The following is a 6604-nucleotide window of genomic DNA, read 5'->3' as shown; positions in this document are numbered from 1 at the left end:
TGTTTGCTTGAAATTTTTTTTCCATCCCTTGAGTTTTAGTTTGATTGTGTCTTTGAGTCTAAGGTGTGTCTCTTATAGGCAGCATGTAGATGGATAGAGTTTTTTTAATCCATTTTGCCACTCTCTGTCTCTTTATTGTATTTAGTGCATTTATATTCGGCATAATTATTGATAGGTGTGAGTTTAGTGCTGTCGTTTTGATGTCCTTTTTTGTGTTGTTGACGGTTTCTTTTTTCCACTTTATTTTCTGTCCTGAATCATTTTTCTTTATGAATTTTCTTTTCATCTTTTTTTTTTTTTTTGTATTTACTGAGTCTTTGTTTTTCTGGTTTTAGATTTTCATGTGTAGGATTGTTAGTTTTCTTTGTGGTTACCTTAATATTTACCCCTGTTTTTCTGAGTTTAAACCAATCTTTTATTTCTTTATATTGCCTTGACTTCCTCTCCATATGACAGTTCTATGACTACTTTATTTAATCCATCTTTTTTGTTTTAATATTGTCATCTTTTACTGTTTCTCTATTTTCAGTGTTTTAGTTCTGATTTGTTTTTGTAACATCTTTATCTGGGTCGATATCTTGTTCTTTGTTCTAGTCTTGGGTTGCTATCTAATACTATTGATTCTCTAACCACGGGACTCCCTTCAGTATTTATTATAATTTTGGTTTGGTTTTTATAAATTCCCTTAACTTCTGTTTATCTGGAAATGTCCTACTTTTGCCATCATATTTGAGAGACAGTTTTGCTGGATATATAATCCTTGGCTGGCAATTTTTTCACTTCAAGGCTTTATATAAGTCATCCAATTGCCTTCTTGCCTGCACTGTTTCTGCTGAATACTCAGAGCTTATTCTTATTGACTTTTTTGTAGGTGATTTTTTGTTTATCCCTAGCTGCTCTTAAAATTCTCTCTTTATCTTTGGTTTTGTTAAGTTTGATTATAATATGTCTTGGTGACTTTCTTTTGGGGTCTACCTTGTGTGGGTTTCAGTGAGCTTCTTTGATAGATATCTTCTTGTCTTTAATGATATCAGGGAAGTTTTCTGCCAACAAATCTTCAACAATTCTCTCTGTATTTTCTGTTGTCCACCCCCTTTTCTGGTACTCCATTCACTCAGGCTATTCCTCCTGTTAGACTTCCACATAATTCTTAGGGTTTCTCCAATTTTTTAAATTCTTTTATATGATTTTTCCTCAAATAAATTGATGTGAAGTGCTTTATCTTCAATCTCACTAATTCTGATTTCCATTGCTTCATTTCTGCACCTATGACTTTCAATGAGCTAATTCTGAAATTTCATTGTTAATCTTTTGGATTTCTATTTGCTGTCTCTCTGTGGATTCTTGTCACCTGTTAAGTTTGTCATTATGCTCTTGTATAACCTTCTTAGTTTCCTCTTTTGCATTGTCTGTGTGTTCCTTGGCTTTTCTTCATTTTGCCCAATCTCCTTCCTTATCTCTCAAAGAGCTCTGTATATTAATCTTTTGAATTCTACCTCTGATAATTCCAAGAATTTATCCTCCTCTGAGAAGTTTCTTGGTTCTTTGTTTTGGTCACTTGCTGAAGCCACTATGGTCTGCCTCATTATGTGATTTGATATTGACTGTTCTCTCGGCAACCCTGGTGGTGTAGTGGTTAAGTGCTACAGCTGCTAACCAAGAGGTTGGCGGTTCGGATCTGCCAGGCACTCCTTTGAAACTTTATGGGGCAGTTCTATTCTGTCCTGTAGGGTCGCTATTAGTCAGAATCTACTCGGCGGCAGTGGAAGTGTGTGTGTGTGTACGTTGTCTCTGAGTCATCAATAACTCATTGCATTTATTTATTGTATGTTTGCTTGCTGTGTCCTGGCTTCTTGTTTTGTTTTGTTTTGATATGCCCACATAGGCTGGTTGCGTGAGCTACTTTGATTATTGGTGTCTTTGAAGCTCTCATGTCCTGTCACCGGATGGTTAGAGCTGTTACTAGGTATGTGAGCCCAGGAGTCTGTTTACTTTTCTTGTGTGAATTCAGCTCAGGTGTCCAGGTCATTGGTCACCAAGTGTGGTGCAGGCCCTCACTTACAGATTTTGATGAGCGTGTCTACGTAGGGGTGATCAGAGTAGGCACAGGTATCTGACGGTAGTAGGGAATTACATGCTGAGCAAGGTAGGGGGCTGACAGCTGCCCCTGAGTGCCTGGGTGGAAGGCATGTCCCTGTTCCCTAGAATTCATAGTTGGGTGGGTTTTGCAGCCAGACTTTGGAAACCCAGGCTGTTGGCAATAGGGACTGGGAGGCACCACTTACTCTCAGACCCCTGCTTAATGGGCAGAGAAGTGTCAAATGTCACAAATCTGCCACTCCACCTTGGCTGTTGCAGTTGAAAATAGACTTCAGGTATATACCCTGTTGTACTATGCTAATGAGGGCCTACGCTGTTGAAATGGGCCCACATAGACCTAGGCAGGAGTGAAAGTCCAAAGTCTGTGGACCCCTTATGCCCATGCCTAGGCAAGGGGCTGTGCCTGCCCTGAGTTCCCAGCTTAGGGGAGCTGGCAGATTATTTTTTTCCTGTTTGTTAATTTGTTCCCCCTTCAAAGCTGGGAGAATGGCTTGGGGCGTGTGATGGGTCCCACTTCTGGCCCAGGGGGCGTGGCAATCGCTGAAGCTGACCAGGGACTGGACCAGAGTGGGGAGTGGGCAGGTGAATGGGAGAGAGGTACTTCCTAGAGGGGGGAGGGCTTTTTTGATCCTGCATGGTAGGTTGGATGCTTGCACTTAACTTTCACAGATTCAGCATCACTTCTTCCTGGTTCTGGAAGCTTGTGCAGACTCTCTGCTGCTCAGTTTCTACCACTGTGGGAAAAGCATCCAGAGTGCTACTGCTTGCCTGTGTGTCAGCTGATCCAGCTTGCAGGGTGCTGGCCAGGTCAGGTCTGGCAAATCCTCGCTGCTTCTGAACTGTCTCTCCCTCCCCCTGCCACTCAGTCCGACTCCTCAACTTTGTCTTTGATGTTCAGGGCTCCTAGGTTTTCATACATAATCCATTCTCTTGTTTTTTGGGGTCTTTGTTATAGGGTCGCTATGAGTCAGAATCAACTCAACGGCACTGAGTTTGATTTTTTGGTTTTGTTATAAGAGTGACCACAGGAAGCATCTGCTACTCTGCCATCTTGGCCCTGCCCCAGCCTAAAGTTTTATTAATTGCAGCAATATTTATATAAGTAAAAAATTAGAAACCACCTGTGATAATTAAGATCATGTGTCAACTTGGCTGGGCCATGATTCTCAGTGTTTGGGCAGTTGTATAATGTTGTCGTGATCACTTCCCTGATGAAATTTGATATGTGATCACCCCCATGATGGGATCTGCTGTGAGTAGTCAATCAATTAAAAGGTAGTTTCCTTGGGGGTGTGAACTGCATTGAATATAAAAGGACATTCTGGCAAGGCTAAGGCTTGGGGGCTTTTTGTTCATTCTGGATCCTACATCTGGCTCCTGTTCATCTGACCTCTGGTTCTTGGGACTTGAGCTAGCAGCTTGCTTACAGTCTTGCCTCCCAATCTTGGGATTCATCAATCTTTGCAGCCTGTGAGCAAGCCTCAATCCTGACCCATGAACTTGAGACATTCCAGCCTCTACAAGCATGTGAGCCATTTCCTGGATACAAATCTCTCTATATATATTTATACACTTTCCTAGTTTCTCTCTAGAGAACCCAGCCTAAGACACCACCCAAAGGTCCGTCAATAGTATGTTGATTAAATAATTTATGGTACATCCCTACTTTGGAAAACTAAAGTTTAAAAGATTATAGGACAGGTACAGAAAGAGATTCAAGATTATTAAGAGAACAGGAGAATTTCAGACAGTTGTAAGAGCATATGTAATAATATAATCCCATTTTTATAAAATAATGCGATAATATTAGAAAAATTCTGGGGAAAACTCTGAAAGAATAGCCATCAGACTGCTAACAGTGGCCATCTCTTCCTCAGGTCAGTGTGGGATTATGGAAGACATTTGCTTTCTAAAGTATACATTTTTGTGTTTTTTGAGTTTTCTACATTGACAATATTTTTGAAATCAGAAAAAAATGAAGAAAGAAATATTAAGGGTGGAGATTCCTCCTACTATAAAAGATTGAGTACTCTGGCCCCTGCTTAGCCTCCTCACCTCCTTCTCTCTGTCTATCAATGTCTGGGCAGATTCCACCCTCTCTAAGCCTTTCCTAAAAGCTTCAGTTTATTCAGATGGCCTCCCCTTCTGATCTATGGGCCCTTTGGGCCCTGGATTACAATTAATTCCCTATGGTTATAAACTATTTATTGTGTATCATCTGATTGTGCAAACCAAGGTGTGAACATCTTGGTTACCTAGTGCTGCTGTAACAGAAATACCACAAGTGAGTGGCTTTAATAAACAGGAATTTATTCTCTCACAGTCTAGGAGGCTAAATGTCTGAATTCAGGGTGCCATCTCCAGGGGAAGGCATTTACTCTCTGCCAGCTCTGGGGGAAGGTCCTTGTCACTAATCTTCCCCTGCTCTAGGAGCTTCTTAGCACAGGGACCCCAGTCCAAAGGACACACTTCACTCAGGGGGGTCCCTCTCCTCTCTTCTGGATCCCTTCTTTCAGATTTCTAAAGAGATCGACTCAAGATACAACCTAATCCTATAGATTGTGTCCTGTGTCATTAACATAACTGCCTCTAATCCTGCTTCATTTACATCATGAAGGTTAGGATTTACAACAAATAGGTAATTACATCAGATCACAAAATGGAGGACAACCACACAATACTGGGAATCATGGCCTAGCCAAGTTGATGCATATTTTTGGGTGACACAATTCAATCCATAAAGATACCCATGAGGGCAGGTGTCCCCACCTGCACCCTGGCCACAGCACTGACTGATTAGAAGGAAATTGAGCCAACCCTGACACGGCAAGGGAAAGTGGTCACAAACCTCCTCTGGATCTCTGATCAGATCAAGGGGGACTAGGGCCCTGCCCTGCCCTGTCCCCATGCCCACCAGGGAGGGAGACTTTATGACCAGTGTCTGATGTCTGAAAGATGTGAAGAAGGCAGTGGTCTCATACACTGTTGGCAGGAGTGTACACTTTTTGGAGGACAATTTGGCAGTTTCCACTTTGTGCCTGCTGGACAGCTCACACCTGATCAGTAGGCTTCTACTCAGCTTGGGTCCCAGGAAGGGAGACCTCTTCCCCAGCAGGCTCCATGGTCCAAGTGAACTTGAAAGGCTCTGGAAAACTTCCCACAGGGCCGAGAATTTAGACACAAGGCGCTAAGCACTCAGGCCAAAACATAAGTGAATGTCCTTTCCAATGGCTACAGTGTTCCTTCCCTATGAGGATAATCACAAACCATCACCATATAGACTTCCTAATCTGCCCTCTGGGTTCTCTCACCAGAGGGCACCCCTTATCCACACCTCCTCCTGTCTCATTTCTTAGGTAAAGGGGATGAGAGACCTGCACCAAGCCATCCCACCAGGCCACTCAAACTACCTAGAACTACCAGCACATAGCAGATATTCAATGCATGTTTCTTCCGTTGAAGGACACGGTTTCCTGGGCACCTAGGGTGGGGGGTGCTTATAGGACACAGATGGCTGAGCCCCTATTCCCTATGTTTCTGAATCAAGAGGTCTAGGTGGGACCCAAGAATTTGCACTTCTAACAGGTTCCCAGGTAATGCCGATGCTGCCATCTGATGGGGAACCACTCTCTGGAAACCTCAGGGTTTGAAAATGGGCAAAGTCAGGGAGGCGACCAGGAAGCAGGGCCCTACTCAAGCCCACAAGAGAGCCTGAAGGAGAGCAGGAACAGCAGGATGGAAGGCAGGACCAGAGTGGAGAGGGATTTCCAACAGCAGAATCACCAGGAAAGGGTGCACAGGTGGTTGTGGAGAATGAAGGGGGAGAGGAGCTGGAAGAACTGAGGAGACGGTGGTGGTATTTTCTGAGGTAGGGCACCCAGGAGGTACAGCAGCTTTCAGATAGCTCCGTTTCAGATGGCCTGAGTTTGTGGGGCCAAGGGTCATCTGGATGGAGATGTCCAATAGGCAATTGGTAGTTTTAATCTGGATCAGATGTAAGGTGTTGGGACTATGGGAATGTGGAATTGAAAGTCATCACCACAGAGCTGGTAGCTGATATTGTGGGAGATGAAACAGCTACCCAGGGAAGGTAGAAGAATTAAGAAGAGAAGAGCAAGAACGATGAGACTGTGGGAAATTCTACAGGCTTGTGAGTCTTGCTAGGTGTGCCTCAGCCCTTGATCTGTAATTCCCAATATTTTGGGACAGATAGAGGGAATGCAGCAAGAAAGGAAAAAGATAGAAGAGAGTGAAGTTCCAGAGGAGGCTTAAGGGGCCTTGGGGACCCCCAGGTGACTTGGTCCCAGGGTCAGGAGCATGTATGTACCAAGTGAAAGCAGGTGAGGAGGGCACGTGGAGTTTCTTTCCCAGGACTGAAGACATTTCCTTTAGACTTGGCTGTCTTGGCTTGCACCAGACAAGACACAATTATGCCCACTTTGGTGACACTGCACGGGTGTTCCAGCCAGACCCAGGAGCAATGGCAGCAGGGCACTAGGAGGGA

This window comes from Elephas maximus, chromosome 17 (genome assembly GCF_024166365.1).
Source record: "Elephas maximus indicus isolate mEleMax1 chromosome 17, mEleMax1 primary haplotype, whole genome shotgun sequence".
Classification (NCBI taxonomy): Eukaryota; Metazoa; Chordata; class Mammalia; order Proboscidea; family Elephantidae; genus Elephas; species Elephas maximus.
The sequence above is the reverse complement of the archived record's forward strand: the minus strand, read 5'-3'. Positions refer to the sequence as shown.